The sequence below is a fragment of the Oryctolagus cuniculus genome, chromosome 9, assembly GCF_051225735.1.
Source record: "Oryctolagus cuniculus isolate XC-2025 breed Fujian yellow rabbit chromosome 9, ASM5122573v1, whole genome shotgun sequence".
Classification (NCBI taxonomy): domain Eukaryota; kingdom Metazoa; phylum Chordata; class Mammalia; order Lagomorpha; family Leporidae; genus Oryctolagus; species Oryctolagus cuniculus.
In genome coordinates this window covers 120,057,365-120,077,368 of record NC_142875.1, presented here as the reverse complement: position 1 = coordinate 120,077,368, position 20,004 = coordinate 120,057,365, and the positions used below count along the sequence as shown (strand labels likewise).

Genomic DNA, 20,004 nt, shown 5'->3' with positions numbered 1-20,004 from the left:
ACTAAGGACTGCACAGATCCTTTTTGTGTGGTTCTTATGGCAGTATGGACAAATATTCTATCCACTGGAGCTAGCACTCAGGCACTGGTCTCCTTTGAGGAGAGGAGGTGAGTGTAAGACTATGCCAATAGAACAGAACAAACCTCCACTATGATTAAAAAAAAATAGATTTACCACACCCAACCTAGATGTCAACTTGGACACTCCCTTTACCCTGCAGCACTAAACAGAGCTCCCTGGCCACACCCGGCACACACCTCTGTGTATTCACTGAAAAAGTGGACACTCTACTAGGTCACAGAGGCATAGTCCAAAGATAAAAGCCATTACAGGAAAACAAAACAAGAAACCAACAAATATCTCTACAAATTCATAATAATAAATGCAGAAATTCAAGAAGCAAGAATAAGGAAAATAATCTGACACACCCAAAAGAATATAACACTTCAGTACTAGAATGTGAGGATGAAGAGACTGAAGAAATGCCAAAAATGGAATTCAAAAAATTGATCGCAGGATGACTTAGAAGTAAACAGAAGCAAATCCACAAACTAATGAAATCCATACACGATGTGAAAGAAAATTTCTCCTATGAAATTGAGATGTTAAATAGAAACAACAATGAAATGCTGGAAATGAAGAATTCAATAGATCAAATAAAAAATGTGGTAGAAAACCTTAACAAAAGACTCAGTGAAGCAGAAGAAAGAATATCTGAGTTAGAAGACAAATCACTGGAAATTATACAGTCAGACCAAAATAGAGAAGAGAAGAGAAGAGAAGAGAAGAGAAGAGAAGAGAAGAGGAGAGGAGAGGAGAGGAGAGGAGGAGAGGAGGAGAGGAGGAGAGGAGGAGAGGAGGAGAGGAGGAGAGGAGGAGAGGAGGAGAGGAGGAGAGGAGGAGAGGAGGAGAGGAGGAGAGGAGGAGAGGGAGAGAGAAAGAAAGAGAAAGAAGAAATTAGAAAACTAAAAAACAGTGATGGAAATTTATAAGATACTATCAAATGTCCCAATATATGGGTCTTAGGATGTTCTGAAGGTATGGAAAGAGACGATGGATTAGAAGGCATTTTTAGTGAAATAATTACAGATCTTGCCTGATTTGGAGAAAGAAAGGGATGTCCAAGTACAGGAAGCACGTAGAACTGCTAATAAATAAGACCAGAAAGGATCTTCACCGTGACACACTGTAATCAGACTCTCCATACTAACACATAAAGAAAATATTCTAACATATGCACAAGAAAAACACCAGATCACTTTCAGAGGAACTCCAATTAAGACTCACAACAGATGTCTCATCAGAAATCCTACAGGCTGAGAGAAAATGGTGAGAAATATTCCAAGTCTTAAGAGAAAAAAACTGTCAACCCAGAATACTGTACCACACAAAGCTCTCTTTTATGAATGAAGGTGAAATAAAGATCTTCCATAACAAACAGAAATTGAAAGAATTTGTCACCACCTGTCTAATCTTACAAAAGATGCTTAAGGATGTGTTGCACACAGAAACATAGAAATATAGTCATCACTACAAAAGAAGGTGAAGGCAGAAAATCTCCCAAATTACAAAGGAAATCCAAAGGAAAAAAATAGGAATATTTATGCAAAATGGCAGGGCCAAATCATTACTTATCAATATTTACCTTGAATATCAATGGCCTCAACTATCCAGTTAAAAGACAGACTGGCTAAATGGATTAAAAAACAAAACCTATCTATTTGCTGACTCCAAGAACACATCTCACTAACAGAGATGCACACAGACTGAAAGTGAAAGTATGGAGAAAGATATTCCATGCTAACAGAAACCAAAAAAGAGCTGGTATAGTCATCCTAATATCAGACCAAATAGACTTTAACATAAAAACTATTAAAAGAGACAAAAAAAGGCACTATGTAATGATTAAGGGATCAATTCAGCTGAAAGATGTAATTATTATAAACATATATGCAACTAATTATAGGGCACCTGGCTACTTAAAATAAATGATAATAGACGTAAAAGGAGACATAGGCTCCAATACAATAGTAATGGGGGACTTCAATACTCTACTTTCAGCAATAGACAGATCAACCAGACAGAAAATCAGCAAGGAAACAACAGAAATTATCAATACTATAGACCAAATGGACCTCACAGATATCTACAGACCTTTCCATCCTTCAATTGCAGAATACATATTCTTCTCACCAGTGCATGGAACTTTCTCTAGGATTGACCACATGCTAGACAATAAAGCAAGTCTCAGCAAGTTAAAAAAAAATCTAAATAATAACATGCATCTTCTCTGAAAACAACGCAACAAACTGGAAGTCAATAACTTAAGAATCTCTAGAACATAGACAAACACATGGAGACTGAACAACATGCTCCTGAATGAATACAACACTTCATTCATTGAAGAATTCAAGAGAAAAATAAAAAAAATTATAGAAACAAATGAAGATGACAATACAACATATAAAAACTAATGGAATAAAGCAAACATGGTGTTAAGGAGAAAGTTCATACCAATTGGCACCTTCCTACATCAAGAAATTACAAAGGCATCAAATAAATGATCTATCAATGCATCTCAGGGACCTCAGAAAACAACAGCAAACCAAACCTGAAATAATTAAAATTAAAGAAATGAACAAAATTGAAACCCTCCCAAAAATATAAAAGATCAGCAAAATGAGGAATTGTTTTTTTGAAAAAATAAAATTGACATACTATTTTCCCAACTAACTAAAAAAAGGAGGGAGAAGACCCAAATAATAAAATTAGAGATGAAAAATGATATGTAACAATAGACACCCAGAAATAAAAAGAATCATTAGAAATTATGACAAAGAGTTGTAGGCCAACAAACTGCGAAACTTAGAAGAAATGGACAGATTCCTGGACACATACAACCTACTTAAATGGGGCCATGTAGACATAGAAAATCTAAACAGATCAATAACAAAGACAGAAATTAAATCAATAATAAAGACTCTCCCAATAAAGAAAAGCGCTGGACTGGATGGCTTCACTGCTGAATTCTACCAGATGTTTATTTTTTTTAAAGATTTATTTATTTATTTAAAAGTCAGAGTTACACAAAGAGAGGGAGAAGTCTTCCATCTGTTAGTTCACTCCACAGTTGGCTGCAATGGCCAGAGCTGCGCCAATCCAAAGCCAGGAACGAGGAGCTTCCTCTGGGTCTCCCACGAGGGTTCAGGGGCCCAAAGGCTGGGGCCATCTTCTACTACTTTCCTAGACCACAGCAGAGAGCTGGATGGGAAGTGGAGCAGCCAGGACTAGAACCAGCGTCCATATGGGATGCTGGCGCATCAGGCCAGAGTGTTCCTGCTGTGCCACAGTGCTGACCCCCTACCAGATGTTTAAAGAAGAACTGACTCCAATTCTCAAGATATTCAAAACAACTGAAAGGAAGGGAATCCTCCCAAACTCTTTCTGTGAAGCCAGCATCATCTTAACTCCTAAATCTGAAAAAGATACAACAGAGAAAGAGAACTATAGACCAATATCCCTGAAGAAAATACACATAAAAATCCTCAACAAAATACTAGCCAATTGAATCCAACAACACATCAGAAAAGTCATTCAACAGGACCAAGTGGGATTTATCCCTGGTATGCAGGGATGGTTCAATATCTGCAAGTCAATCAATGTGATACATCACATTAACAATCTGAAGAACAAAAACCATATGATTATCTCAATAGATGCAGAGAAAGCAACTGATAAAATACAACACCCTTTCATGATGAAAACTCAAAGCAAATTGGGTATCGAAGAATGGGGAAAAGTTGGAAGCATTCCCACTGAGATCCAGAACCAGACAAGGATGCCCACTCTCACCACTGCTATTCAATACAGTCCTGGAAGTTTTAGCCAGAGCCATTAGGCAAGAAAAATAAATCAAAGGAATATAAATTTGGAAGGAAGAAATCAAAGTATCCCTATTTGCAATTGACATGATTCTAAATATAGGGGATCCAAAAGACTACACTAAGAGACTATTGGAACTCATAGAAGAGTTTGGTAAAGTGGCAGGATTTAAAATCAAAACACAAAAATCTACAATCTTTTTTTTTTCAATTATCTTTAGATACAGATGATCAACTTGGTATATACTAAATAAAGATTTCAACAGTTTGTACCCACACAGATACACAAAGTAGAAAGCACTGTTTGAGTAGTAGTTTTACCATTAATTCACATAGTACAACACATTAAGGACAGAGATCCTACATGGGGAGTAAGTATACAGTGACTCCCGTTGTTGATTTAACAACTGACACTCTCATTTATGACATCAGTAATCACCCGAGACTCTTGCCATGAGCTGCCAAGGCTATGGAAGCCTCTTGAGTTCACAGTCTCCAACCTTATTTAGACAAGGCTATAATCAAAGTGGAAGTTCTCTCCTCCCTTCAAAGAAAGGTATCTCCTTCTTTGATGGCTCGTTCATTCCACTGGGATCTCACTCGCAGAGATCTTTCATTTAGGCTTTTTTTTTTTTTTTTGCCACAGTGTCTTGGCTTTCCTTGCCTGAGAAACTCTCATGGGCTTTTTAGCTGGATCCGAATGCCTTAAGGGCTGATTCTGAGGCCAGAGTGCTATTTAGGACATCTGCCATTCTATGAGTCTGCTGTGTATCCCACTTCCCATGTTGGATGGTTCTCTCGTTTTTAATTCTATCAGTTTTTATTAGCAGACACTAATCTTGTTTATGTGATCCCTTTGACACTTAATCCTATCATTATGATCAGTTATGAACTGAAACTGATCTCTTTGACTAGTAAGATGGCATTGGTACATGCCACCTTGATGGGATTGATTTGGAATCCCCTGGCACATTTCTAGCTCTGCCATTAGGGGTAAGTCCAATGAGCATGTGCCGAACTGTACATCTCTTCCCTTTCTTATTCCCACTCTTATATTTAACAGGGATCACTTTTCAGTTAAATTTAAATGCCTAAGAATAATTGTGTGTTAAACAGTTCAACCAATGGTATTAAGTAGAACAAAAATTATATTAAAAGGAATAAATTATTAAGTTGTTCCTCAACAGTCAGGACAAAGGCTGATCAAGTCATTGTTTCTCATAGTGTCCATTTCACTTCAACAGGTTTCCTTTTAGGTGCTCAGTTAGTTGTCACAGATCAGCAAGAACATACGATATTTGTCCATTTGGGACTGGCTTATTTCACTTAGCATGATGCGTTCCAGATTCTTCCATTTTGTTGCAAATGACCGGATTTCATTTTTTTTTTACTGCTGTACAGTATTTTATAGAGTACATATCCCATAATTTCTTTATCCAATCTACTGTTGATGGGCATTTAGGTTGAAAAATCAACAATCTTTGCATACATAGACAACACCATGGATAAGAAAGAACTTCTAAGATGAATTCCATTCACAAAAGCTATGAAAGAAATCAAATACATTGAAATAAATTTAACCAAGGATGTCAAAGATCTCTACAATGAGATTTTCAAAAGATTAAAGAAATAAAAGACACACAAAAAAATGGAGAAATATTCTATGTTCATGGATTAGAAGAATCAATATCATCAAAATGTCCATACTACCAAAAGCAATTTACAGATTCAATGCAAAACAATCAAAATACCAAGGACATTCTTCTCAGATAGAAAATACAATGCTGAAATTCATATGGAAATATAGGAGACCCTCAATATCTAAAACAATCTATACAACAAAAACCAAGCAGGAGGCATCACAATTCCAGATTTCAAAACATATTACAGGGCAGGATAACCAAAAAAAGCCTGGTACTGGAACAAAAACAGATGCATAGACCAATTGAACAGAACAGAAATGGGGGCCGATACTGTTGTGTGGTGGGTGAGGCTGCCTCCTGTGGTGCCTGTGACAGATCCCAGCTGCTCCTCTTCCAATCTATCTCTCCGCTATAGCGTGGGAAGACAGTGGAAAATGGCCCAAGTTCTTGAGCCCTTGTACCGCCTGGGGAGCCTGGGGGGAGCTCCTGAGTTCTGGCTTCAGATCAGCACAGTTCCGGCCATTGCGGCCATCTAGGGAGTAGACCAGTGGATGGATGACATCTCTCTCTCTCTCTGCCTTTGCCTCTCCATAGCTCTGACTTTCAAGTAGATAAATAAATATTTTTTAAAAAAAGAGAGTGAGAGAAAGTAAGAAACGCTTCCCTCACATCCTATATTTCAATTAAAACACTTTAAAAAAAAATAGAAACATCTGAAATCAATCCATGCATCTACAACCAACTTATCTTTGACAAAGCAGCTAAAATCAACTCCTGGAGAGCAAGGACAATCTCTTAAACAAATGGTTCTGGGAAAACTGGATCTCCAATGCAGAACTATGAAGCAAGACTCCTACATTACACCTTTCACAAAAATCCACTCAAAATGGATTAAAGAGCTAAATCTGAGACCCAATATGGTCAAATTACTAGAGAACATTGGGGAAACCCTGCAAGACATTGGCACAGGCAGAGTTCTTGGAAAAGACCCCAGAGGCACAGGCAATCAAAGTGAAAATTGAGAAATGGGATTACATCAAATTGAGAAGCTCTGTATTGAAAAAGAAACACTCAGTTAAGCGAAGAGGCAACTGACAGAATGTGAAATTATTTGCAAACTATGCAACTGATAAAGGATTAATAACCAGAATATAAAAAGAGATCAAGAAACTCAACAACAACAAAACAAATAACCTTGTTAAGAAATGGGCAAAGCACTTAAACTGGTATTTTTCAAAAGAAGAATTCCAAATGGCAAACAGACACATGAAAAAATGCTCAGGATCACTAGCCATCAGGGAAATGCAAATCAAAACCACAATGAGGGGCCGGTGCTGTAGCACAGCAGGTTAACGCCCTGGCCTCAAGCACAGGCATCCCATATGGGCGCTGGTTCTAGTCCCTGCTGTTCCTCTTCTGATCTAGCTCTCTGCTATGGCCTGGGAAAGCAGTAGAAGATGGCCCAAGTCCTTGGGCCCCTGCACCCACGTGGGAGAACTGGAAGAAGCTCCTGGATCCTAGCTTCAGATCAGCGCAGCTCCAGCCATTGCGGCCATCTGGGGAGTGAACCAGAGGATGGAAGACCTCTCTCTCTCTCCCTATCTCTCTGCCTCTTCTCTCTCTGTCTGACTTTCAAATAAATAAATAAATCTTAAAAAAAAAAAAATCTGGTGCCGCGGCTCAATAGGCTAATCCTCCGCCTTGTGGCGCTGGCACACCGGGTTCTAGTCCCGGTTGGGGTGCCGGATTCTGTCCCGGTTGCTCCTCTTCCAGGCCAGCTCTCTGCTGTGGCCAGGGAGTGCAGTGGAGAATGGCCCAAATGCTTGGGCCCTGCCCCCCATGGGAGACCAGGAGAGGCACCTGGCTCCTGCCTTCAGATCAGCACGGTGCGCCGGCCGCAGCGCACCGGCCGCGGCAATTGGAGGGTGAACCAATGGCAAAGGAAGACCTTTCTCTCTGTCTCTCTCTCTCTCACTGTCCACTCTGCCTGTCAAAAAAGAAAGGAAGGAAGGAAGGAAGGAAGGAAGGAAAGAAGACAGACATTTAAAAAAAAAAACAGTGAAGGTTCACCTCACTCCTGTTAGAATGTTTTTTTTGTTTTGTTTTTTTTGTTGTTGTTGTTGTTGTTTGTTTGCTTTTTGACAGGCAGAGTGGACAGTGAGAGAGAGAGAGAGACAGAGAGAAAGGTCTTCCTTTTGCCGTTGGTTCACCCTCCAATGGCCGCCATGGCTGGTGCGCTGCAGCCAGGGCACCGCGCTGGTTCGCTGATCCGAAGGCAGGAGTCAGGTGCTTCTCCTGGTCTCCCATGGGGTGCAGGGCCCAAGCACTTGGGCCATCCTCCACTGCACTCCCTGGCCACAGCAGAGAGCTGGCGTGGAAGGGGGGCAACCGGGACAGAATCCAGCACCCCAACCGGGACTAGAACCCGGTGTGCCAGCGCTGCAGGCAGAGGATTAGCCTATTGAGCCGCGGCGCCGGCCTAGAATGGTTTTCAAAAAGAAATCAACGAACAACAAATACTGGTGAGAATGTGAGGGGAAAGTACTTTAATCCACTGTTTGTGGGATTGTAAACTTTTAAAGTTACTATGGAAGTCAGTATTGAGATACCTCAGAAATCTGAATACAGACCCACCATATTACCCAGCCATCCCACTCCTGGTAATTTCCTCAAGGGAAATGAAATAAGCATATGAAAGAGTTATCGGTACCCCCTTGTTTATTGCAGTTCAATTCATAATAGCTAAGATATGAAATCAACCCCAAAGCCGATCAAGTGAATACTGGATAAAGAAGTTATTAGATATGTACATTATGAAATACTATACAACAGTTAAAAAAATGAAATCTGATCCTTTGCAATAAAATGGATGGAACTGGAAATCATCATACTTAGTGAAATAAGCCAGTCCCCAAAGGGCAAATATATGTTCTCCCTGACCTGTGATAACTAATAGAGCACCTAAATGACAATCTACAGGAGTGAAACTGACATTTTGAGAAGCAATGACTTTGAACAGCCCTTGTCTCAACTATTGAGGAATCACTTTTTTTCATACTGTTTGCTGAACTCTTAACATAGAGTTAATCATGTGTATGAAGTTAATTGAGAATAAATCTTAGTTAAAAATAAGAATGGGAATAGGAGAGGGAGGAGAAAGACGGGTAGGAGGTCAGGTACGATAGGAAGAATCACCATCTTCTTACAGTTGTAATTATGAAATTTATAAGTTTGTATTCCTTAAATGAAAGGTTTATGGGGAAAAAAAGTGGATCAAGGGGTTGGTTCCTCTACTCACATGTGAGATACGGAATTGAGTTCCTGGATCCTGGCTTCAGTTCCTCCCTGTCTGCTGTGGGCATCTGGGGAGTGAACCAGCAGACAGAAGCTGTCTCTTTGCCTTTCAAAAAAGATACGTAAATAAATAAATTATGCCAAAATGACAAATATATTTTTAATTTTATCAACATAATCTACCAACAAATCAGTAACTTTGAAGTAGGATTGAGAATAACAAGAGAGGGATATAAAAAGAATTCTAATATATTAATACAGGAGGTAGAGGAAGCAGTCAAGCCACCTGGAGATAATAGTTCCAATTATCTGAGGGCTTGCAGGATATGAGTCTAGTTCCTCTTGCTCTGAAGACAAATATATCCCCTGCTGGAGCAGGATCACACTAGTTTAGAGGGCTAAGGCTGACCTAGATTGACCGGCAGCTCATTATATGCGCATGGTCATACATTAGCATGCTAAGTGATAATACCCACCAGCCACTATGACAGGAAACATAGGACAACATAAGGAGTAACAGCTAGTAACTAGATTCCAGGAAATCTCCACCTATTCCCCAGAAAAACCGTATCTCCCCTTTATTAGAATGCACCTCCCCTTTCATTAACAGATTCATATAAACACAAGTCAGAGTTGAAGCCACTCCCTCTGAGTAGGTCCCACTTTGCCTTTGGTTTCTGTAACTTTGTTTTCTCAATAAAACCTTTGCAGGTCACTGTTCCCTGTTCTCTCACTTGCTCCTGAATTCCTTCTTAAAGGAATTTAAGGAGCAAGTGACCTGTATACTGGGCAGCCCTCAATGTCCAGCAACAACATGAAAATATTCTTTTGGAGGGCAATTTCATAAATATCATTAATACTACACTGTGGTTTGTTGTCTACATTCATAATCAAAGAAAATAATTTCAGTTAGAGGCTAGTGGAAATAAGGTTGTAATATTTTCCCACTCAAGTTCATGACCCTGATTGACAACCTCTACCCTAGGGTTCTCTTTGACTTGAATTCGAGTCACTAGTGACTCAGTGTTCCCATTGACAGAAAGGGTAAGAACAGGAAGTACACACTGAATGTTTGAAAGCTTTGCTCCGGAAGTGATGGGTGTTGACTCTGCTCACAAGAATGTAGTCAATGACCATATTCAGCAACAACATAAACCCAATCTTTAAATATTATTGCATTAAGTAAGTTTTGATAAGCATCACAAAACAGAAAAATTCAATAAATCGTGTGTCATGAAATCATAATTTTGTATAAATATATCTCCCCTACATAACCTTCAGCATATACAAACATATTAGTTAAGTATCCAAAATCCAAAATAAAAAATGCTTCAAAATCTGAAATGTTTTGTGCGCCAACATGACACAAGCAGAAAATTCCAGTTCTGGGGGCCAGTGCTGTGGTGTAGTGGGGTAGGCCTCTGCCTGCAGTGCCGGCATCCTGTATGGGTGCCAGTTCCTGTTCTGGCTGCTCCTCTTCCAATACATATCTCTGTGTATGGCCTGGGAAAGCAATGGAAGATGGTCCAAGTGCTTGGGCCCCTGGACCCAGCATGGGAGACTTGAAAGAGGCTCCTAGCCCCTGGCTTTGGATCATCCCACCTGTGGCCATTGCGGCCATTTGGGGAGTGAACCAGCAAATGGAAGACCTTTCTCTGTCTCTCCCTCTCTCTGTCTGCAACTCTACCTCTCAAATAAATAAGTAAATCTTTAAAAAAAAAAAGAAAGAAAGAAAATTCATGTTCTGCTCTCCTGTAACTGGTCTTAGTCAAAAATGCAAGCACACTAAAAATATTGTATAAAATTTCCTTCAGGCTATGTGTGTGAGATGTATATGAAACATAAATGAATTTTGTGTTTAGACTTGGATCCCATTCCCAAGAAATAAACAGAGATAAAGACAAATATTCAAAAATCCAAAAATTAATCCAAAATTCAAACACTTCTGGATGCTCAACTTGTGTGCAGTGTATGTGTGTATAGATACGTCTACATACACACACACACAGAGTCATGTGGACATAATGACACTTACATGCTTAAAGCAGTTGCTCTGAAAGTATGGTCTATGGTCCCATTCTTTATTGCCTCTTTCTTTCCTGTTTCACATTCCATCTGTCCACCAAACTTTGTTGTAAGATTCAGAACCCAGATTGTCATCATTTCTCACCATCTGCATTGCTACTACTAGGCCGTCCAAGCCATGATCATATCTCATCTAGCTTACTGCATCACCTTCCTAAATCATCTCCATGTTTCTTCCCTTCACTATCATTTTTTTTAACATAGCAATTAGAGTCACCACTTTGAAAGCTCAATTGTGACATTCCTTGGCTCACAACCATCTAATGTCTTCCCAGACATTCTCCTCAGTATGAAAGCCAAAATTATAAACTAATGTATTATCTATTCAATATTAAAAATTTTCCAATAATTTCCAAAAAACTCTTTCCATCTTATTTGTGGATCTGTTGTTGCTTGTGCCTAATATTAAATTGAACATAGAGCTGGTGCTAAAGCATATAGCTCTCAGTAACTTTTAGATAAGAATGAGTGAATTATGGGGAATTCTAGGAGCTCCTGTAACCATCTTAGGCCACACTTGGCTCCTTTGTATTCTCTTTAATTTTTCAACATCCTACCAATGTTTAGCTATGAACTAATATACATGAACACTCTGCTGTGGATATATGAATGAGATAGACATGGTCTCTGACCCATTGGAAATATTTTATTTACTCCTTTTTCTTGAGAGTAGAAATAAACAGAAACAAAAACAGAAAAATTGAAAGATTCCATGCTCTGGTTCATGCTCTCCAATTCCCTCAATGGCCTGGGCTGGGTCTAGGCCAATGCTGAGAGCCAGGAACTCAAACCAGATCTCCCATATGGGTAGCAGGAACCCAGTTGCTTGAGCCATTGCTGCTGCTTCCCAGGGTCTACATGAAGCTGGAGTCAGAGGCCAGAACTTGATGTCAAACACAGTCCTTGGTTGTCCTAAGCAGCATCTTAACTGCTAGGCTAAACATTGGTCCCTAATTAATACTTAAAAAAAAAAAAGATTTATTTACTTTATTTGAAAGGCAGTTACAGAGAAATGGAGAGACACAGAGAGAGATTTTCCACTCCCCAAATGGCTGCAACATTCAGGATTGGGCCAGGCCTAAGCCAGGAGCGAGAAACTCCATCTTGGTCTCCTATGTGGGTAGCAGGGGTCCAAGCACTCACACCATCCTCCTCTGCCTTCCCAGCCACATTAACAGGGTACTAGATCAGAAGCCAGGATGTGGGGAGCAGGGCCTGTCTCCCGCAACATGGCGAAATAAGTACTGAGACTACCAAGACTAGACTAGACCACAGAGACTATTAAGACTAACTCTATGCATCTGATCTCCCATCATATGGCCCTGAGAGAGAGTAAACAAATCTTACACAGCTGCTTCATTAATTAGCTGATTCCTGGCCCAACCCCTTAAAAGGGGGAGAGAGACAACATGCGTGGCTGCGCCTCCGCACCCCCTGAGAGAGTCGGTCAGAGAGCTCGCCGGTGCTGCTCCTCCGCGGAGGCGGGGGAGCGGCAGCAAACCCGGGAAGGACCGGGAAAAGAAAACAGCGCAGGGTCCGGTGCCGCTCCTCTGAGAGAGGGGGAAGTGGCACAGGGGCCACTGCTTTGGCATAGTTAGTTAAGCCTCTGGCTGCTCCACTTCCCATCCAGCTCCCTGCAGATGTACCTGGAAAAGCAGCAGAAGATGGCCCAATTCCTTGACTACATCCACGTAAGAGATATAGAAAAAAATCCTGGCTTTACCCTGGCTCAGTCCTGGCTGTTGTGACCACCTGGGCAGTGAACCAGCAACTGCAAGCTCTATGTCTTTCCTCTCTCTCTCTCTCTCTCTAACTCTGCCCTTCAAATCAATAAATAAATCTTTAAAGAAGAAGAAGAAGAAAAAAATAAAATGAAGGAAGAAGAAGCCAGGACTCCAACCAGTGCCCATATGAGATGCCGGCATCGCAGGTGGCAGCTTAATCTGCCGAGCCACAACAATGGTCCCTAATTAATAATTTTAATAAGAAAGTAATCATTTTTATTTAGTGTATACCATAAAACAGACTCAGTGTTCCATTACTCCCAATTTACGATCCTTTAACATTTCTCAGCCCTGAGATTCATTACTGCCAGAGATCCAGGTGTCACTGTTAGTGCACCATGTTCCCTCTCCAGTTCCTTAGTCTGACTGTCCCAGTTCTCCTGAAGGGTAAGTGTTTGATATTCCCCCTGCCCCAGCTGTAAAAATACAACCTCCTGACACAAAGCGTGTAGTGCCCCAATCCACTTGGCCCCCAGACTCCTGGATTAGGAGAGAAGGCAGTGTTTTTGTCAGCTATTCCTGCAAAAATGGCACCGAGTAAGTCCCCTCAAACCAGCAGTTTAAGACTTCACACATTCATTTTCCCCTTACAGGTCTGTGGGTTGGTTGGTTGTTCCCAGGCAGGGTAAGCAAGATTCTTATCTCTGGCCTCTGTGTTCCAGGCTTCAGTTTACAGATTGGGTTCAGGTGTACTCCATGTGTTTCTACAGTAACTAGCCAGGTCAGATCACCGAAGCACAAAAAGACAGGACATGCATATGTAAAAGCCTCTGCTCTCATAATTTCCACTCATATTTTTGGCTAAAGCGAAATCACATAGACAAGCCTTAGGTCAGTGGAGCAGTGAAACAGAGCACACTCAATATTCAGAGGGAAATGGAGTGAATACTTGCTGACCACCAATCTAATACATCAAGATTGCTAGGAAGAAGGGCACAGAAGACAGCAGGCAGCACTAGTTCCCAAGGGAAGGGTACAGGAAAGCTATATTCTCACCATAGTTGCAGAAGGATGTGGAGAAATGGAATCTCTTCACATTCCCCCCAAAACTGCCAATGTCAACTATCCAAAAGTAATACGGAAGACCAATGGCAACCTATGTGATGATAACAGTGGTGAAATGCCACAGGGTATCAAAAATTTCATAGACATTGGTGCCCGTGAGAGAAATGAATCAATAAGAGGAAAATAAAAATTTCATTTAATTGTTTATGATGAGTGACAACTACTTGTGTGAGTCAGTTGCCTCCTGTGATTCATAATGTTTAAGTACAGCAGTCATCACAGATATTACATACATCATTAAACATGTCTAATTATGTTATTTTAATTATTATAAAAACTGTGTAGATGGTTTAGAGACCCCAGGGTTTATAGTTCCAGTTCCCCCTAATGCATATTCTGTTAGGGGGGTGGTTCAAGTAGCTGGGTACCTGCCACCCATGTGGGAAACCCAGATTAAATTCATGACTCCCAGCTCAGCCAGGCCCAGCCCTGACAATTGTAAGCATTAGACAAGTGAACAAGCAGATATGAGAGTTCTCTCTCTCTCTCTCTCTCTCTCTCTCTCTCTCTCTCTCTTTCTCTCCTATTATCTGTCTATCTGCCTTTCAAGATATATTTTTTTTTAAGAAAAAAGGGACCCAAATTGGGTTTTGGCTCCCAGGTTTGGCCTGCCTCAGCCCCAACTATTAAGGGTATTTGCAGAGTGAGGCAGTAGATTGGTGCTTACTTTCTCTTTCTCCCTCACAAATAGATAAATAAATATGAAAATAAACTAAAGTGGAAGCCAAGAGAATCAAAATAATAGAACAGATTTATGTATTTTTTGGCATTATTATCAGAATACAGTAAATAATGGAAGGCAGGTTTAAAGCAGTTGTGTGAATTCAAGGTATTTTTACTTATAAACCCATGCGACTTCCTGAGCAGTACAATCAACAAAAACATGTAAGTGGTACTGGTCACTTTTCATCACTGTGACAAACACTTGAAAGAGGCTGCCTAGGAAGGAAGAGGTTTATTTCGGCTTGCAGTTTGAAGGGTCACAGTCCAAGAGCAGGCAGGCCCCACTGGCTCGGTCATCTGGTGAGGCTGGAGGGTGGCAGGGGCAGAGTGTGAGCTGAGATGTGATCACGTGAAGAGCCAGGAAAAAGAGACAAGCAGAAAACCTTTAAACCACGTCTGTGCCGTGTTTCTTAGAAAACCGCCAGGATTTGATCATGATCATGGGGGCTCCACCCTAACAACCTAATCCTATCTAATCACTTCTCAAAGGTCCTGCCTTCAGATACCATATCAGATTAAGCTTCTACCTTTAATACATCAGCCCTTACAATTAATCCATTAACCATTAAAATAAGACAAGAAAGATTAACCATTAACCATTAAAATAAGACAATAAAGATTAGGAACCAAATCTTTAACAAGTAGGCCTTTAGGGGGACATCCAAACTAATAGCAGGGCTCCAAGAGCTAATATCCAAAAATGGCTACCAACAATTTTTCTCTATCCTTGGCATACATGCTATTCCTCCCATCCAGAGAAATCTAGGCTACCCTGACTAAGGATCTGTGGCAAAAGTTATACTTAGCTGCTATGGGCCTTTCTTTTTAGTAACCACGGTAAACATTTCAGCCTCAGGTGAACTCCCAACTGAAGGCAGCCCTGTCAGTAAACCTCACCAAACTCTGTGGACTGAGTTTGCATCTCATTGCCTCACAAAACCATGAAAAATTATATGGTGGTTTTTTTCTTTTTTTTTTTTTTTTTTTTTTTTTTTTTATCTTTTATTTAATGAATATAAATTTCCAAAGTACGTCTCATGGGTTACAATGGCTTCCCCCCCATACCGTCCCTCCCACCCACAACCCTCCCCTTTCCCACTCCCTCTCCCCTTCCATTCACATCAAGATTCATTTTCGATTATCTTAATATACAGAAGATCAGCTTAGTATACCTTAAGTAAGTATTTCAACAGTTTGCTCCCACACAGAAACATAAAGTGAAAAATAATAGATGATTTTTTTTAAATGATGATGAAATCAGATCAGACCTATTGTCATGTTTAATCCCAGTGAGAGTCAAGTTGGGAATTGAAAATTTCTTTCTTTTTTTTTTTTTTTTTTTTTACAGAAGATCAGTTTAGTGTACATTAAGTAAAGATTTCAGTCGTTTGCACCCCCATAGAAACACAAAGTGAAATATACTGTTTGAGTACTCGTTATAGCATTAAGCCTCAGTGTACATCACGTTAAGGACTGAGATCCTACATGAGGAGTAAGTGCACAGTGACTCCTGTTGTTGACTTTACCAATTGACACTCCTGTTAATGGCATCAGTAATCTCCCTATGCACCAGTTATGAGTTTCCAAGGCTATGGAAGCCCCTTGAGTTCTCCGACTCTTATCTTGTTTAGACACGGTCATAGTCAAAGTGGAGGTTCTCTCCTCCCTTCAGAGAAAGGCACCTCCCTCTTTGAAGACCTGTTCTTTCCACTGGGATCTCACTCACAGAGATCTTTTTGTATGGTGGTTTTTTTCTAAGATTATTTTTTGAAAGGCAGAGTGACATAGAGAGAGAAAGAGAGAGAGTGACAGATACTCCATCTGCTGGCTAACTCTCCAAATGCCTACAATGGCTGTGACTAGGCCAAGCCAAAGGCAGGAGCCAAGAAATCCTTCTTGGTCTCCCATGTGGGTGGAAGGACCCTGAATGCTGGGGCCACCCTATGCAGCCTCCCAGACACATCAGCAGGTAGTTGGATGGGAAGCACAGAGCAGCTGGGACCCAGACCAGGCACTCCAATGTGGGAGGCAGGCATCCCTGGAGGCTGCTTGCCCACCATGCCACAACATCTCCTCTCCTTCCTCAGTAGTGCCTTTTTTTTTTTTTTTAACAGGCAGAGTGGACTGTGAGAGAGAGACAGAGAGAAAGGTCTTTGCCGTTAGTTCACCCTCCAATGACCGCTGCGGCTGGCGCGCTGCAACCAGCGCAACGCGCTGATCCGATGGCAGGAGCCAGGTGCTTCTCCTGGTCTCCCATGGGGTATAGGGCCCAAGCACTTGGGCCATCCTCCACTGCACTCCCGGGCCACAGCAGAGAGCTGGCCTGGAAGAGGGGCAACCGGGACAGAATCTGGCGCCCCGACCGGGACTAGAACCCGGTGTGCCGGCACCGCAAGGTGGAGGATTAGCCTAGTGAGCCGTGGCGCCGGCCAGTAGTGCCTGATTTAGGCTTGACCCTCAGCAACAGATAACTCAGACAAAAGCTGGTTCCAATTGTGGAGTTCAGGTATAACAAAACCCTCAAAATATGCAGCGATAGTTCTTGGACAAGGTCGTGGACAGAGAATAGAACACAAGGAGCTCTTGGGAGAGACTAGAAAGGCAGTGAGCAGGCAGTTGATGAAGACTGGAAAACCAGCAAAACAACATTAAAGATTTATGTTAAATGTATGTATGTGACAGGCAGAGCAACGAGAGGGAGACACACATGCAAAGACACAGAGACAAAGTATTATCTCCCATCTGCTGGTTTACTCCCAAAATGGTCATAACAGCCAGGCCAAAGCCCGCAGCCAGGAGTTCTATCTGGATCTCCCACATGGGTGGCAGGGGCGTCTGCTGCCTTCCCCGGTGCTTCAGCAGTTAGCTGCATCAGAAGCAGACTGGCCAGGACTCAAACTGGCCCTGCCATGTGGCATGCCAGTGACGGCTTAAACCACTACACCACAATGTCAGCCCCCAAAATAGCATGACTGGAAACTGCAGAGGCGATGAGAAAATTATTATTGGAGACTAGAAAGGAAAATTCAAAGTACAGAGTAAAAGAACAATTAGTAAAGCTGTCATCTGTATGTAAGCACTGATTTTCCTGACAAGTGTTTACTGAGAATCTATTACATGCCAGACACTGTGATAAGGACTAAGAGTGTACATATTGCAGGATGCCTTGAGTTTACCAGTTAGCAATTTTCAGAGTACTTTTGTAAATACTGGTAGTTCTACAAATTAAAAGCAGTTGGGGATACTGCTGTACCCCATATCCCACCCCCCAAATTCCCAGCAGCCTTGATGTCAATGGTGGCCCAGTAAATCTATGACTTATTTATTGAGATCTCTATGGCAGAACATTGAAAATGGTGTCTTTTAGCAACACAAACGATGATATAAGAGAAAGACAATGGTTTAAAAACAAGGATTTTCAGATTTTAAGCAAAATTTAGAGGATGTAAAAGGTTTAGGTCATTCTTTTCAGTAACAAAAAAAAAAAAAAAAACCTCAAAAGTAAGAAATGTTATCGGCCAGTGCTGCAGCTCTCTAGGCTAATCCTCTACCTGCAGCACCGGCACACCGGGTTCTAGTCCCGGTTGGGTCGCCGGATTCTGTCCCGGTTGCCCCTCTTCCAGGCCAGCTCTCTGCTGTGGCCCGGGAGTGCAGTGGAGGACGGCCCAAGTCCTTGGGCCCTGCACCCCATGGGAGACCAGGAGAAGCACCTGGCTCCTGGCTTCAGATCAGCACGGTGCACTGGCTGCAGCGGCCATCGGGGGGTGAACCAACAGAAAAGGAAGACCTTTCTCTCTGTCTCTCTCTCTCACTGTCCACTCTGCCTGTCCAAAAAATAAATAAATAAATAAAAAGAAAAAAAATGTTACCAGGAAAAAGTCCAAATCCAGAGTTCTGCCACTAAAATAGTTAAGATCAAGTCAAAAAAGCAGCCATAAGACCCTTGGTGGCTGGCGCCATGGCTCAATAGGCTAATCCTCCGCCTGTGGCACTGCCACCCAGGTTCTAGTCCCGGTCAGGGTGCCGGATTCTATCCCAGTTGCCCCTCTTCCAGTCCAGCTCTCTGCTGTGGCCCAGGAGTGCAGTGGAGGATGCCCAAGTGCTTGGGCCCTGCACCTGCATGGGAGACCAGGAGAAGCACCTGGCTCCTGGCTTCAGATCAGCGTACTGCATTGGCAGCAGCGTGCCGGCCGTGGCGGCCATTGGAGGGTGAACCAATGGCAAAGGAAGACCTTTCTCTCTGTCTCTACCTCTCTCACTGTCCACTCTGCATGTCAAAAAAAAAAAAAAAAACCCTTGGTAAATACACCCTGCTCCCTGGAGCCAAGTGTTGTGATGTAGCAGATCAAGCTGCCACTTGCAGTGCCCACATCTCATCTTGTGATGCTGTTCAAATCCCAGCTACTCTGCTTCTGATCCAGCTTCCTGCTTATGTCCCTAGGAAGGTGGCAGATGGGGGTCCAAGAACTTGGGTCCCTGCTACCATGTGGGCGACCCAGATGTCTTCCTGGCTCCTGGCTTCAGCCTAGCCCAGCCCCAGCTGTTGCTAATATTTGGGGAGCGAATCAATGGATGAAAGATATGTTTCTCTCTGTTTCCACTTCTCTATCACACTTTCAAATTAAAAAAACAAAACAAAACTTTCTCTCTTTTTTTAAGAGGCAGAAAAACTGAAGGAGATGAGTTACAGATCCTGAGATTCATACAGATGCAGTTTCTAGAAGCACAAAGGTGTTGTGCTGTGGCAACTTGATGTGCCCCAAATACAGGCAGGCTATCTTGGAAGGAATGATTACTACTGCTGTTAAGGCATGGAGTGAAATGATTTGCATAAAACTTCCAAATGTGTTAGGAGAATTGCCCTGGTAAAAACACCATCGCCTTACACTGAGAGACAGCGCTAAAGGAAGCCCCTGGCCCTCTAACTTCTAAAGGAAAACACAGGCTGTGAGAATAACTTATGGAAAACAAACGATGACTGAAGTGCAAAAAAGAGGCCAAAGCCAAGAATCAACGGAACAATGACTTTGGAAAACTCCCAGAGAACACAAGTGAGATTTGTCCCTGAAGTTTGGGGAATGTGTCATATTCTCTGCCCAGATTTCAGAGTGCTAAGTGCATTAATCAGCTTTTCATCACTACACTGAAATACCCGACACAATTAATTTTAGAAAAGAAAAAGTTTATTTAACTCACAGTTTTAGAGGCTCAGGTCCAAGATAGGTTTGGACCCTATGAGGACCCACTGGTTTGGCCTCTGTGAGGGTGGGGGATGACAATGACAGGGAGTTTGCAGAGGAAGGATCGTTTGGTAAGTCAGGAAGCCAAGAGAGCAGCTAAGCTCAACTAGAGCTTTTGTGAACAGCCTCGCCTGCAAGAATTACCTTCCAAGGCCACACCCTCAGTGACTGAAAGATCTCCCACCTGGCCCACTTCCAGAACACCATAACTGGGCTAGGTTTCCACCCTCTTAGTATCACTAATTTACAGCTTTGGGGTTTAAATGACCTACGTTTAAGTTAGTGTTTA

At 41.9% G+C, this 20,004-nt stretch overlaps 1 protein-coding gene and 1 long non-coding RNA gene across 3 annotated transcripts in view; one reads left to right on the top strand and one right to left on the bottom strand.

Annotated features, from left to right (window-relative positions):
- LOC138843884 (uncharacterized) overlaps positions 1 to 20,004 on the top strand; it is a 59,025-nt gene that overhangs the window by 28,949 nt on the left and 10,072 nt on the right. The gene's annotated exons all lie outside the window — the stretch shown is intronic.
- The window catches only part of LOC127492073 (uncharacterized), a 62,730-nt gene continuing 51,549 nt past the window's right edge, over positions 8,824 to 20,004 (bottom strand). Inside the window, exon 2 of the long non-coding RNA XR_016213564.1 lies at positions 8,824 to 8,924. This is a non-coding gene — a long non-coding RNA (uncharacterized LOC127492073). The remainder of the gene's footprint in view (positions 8,925 to 20,004) is intronic.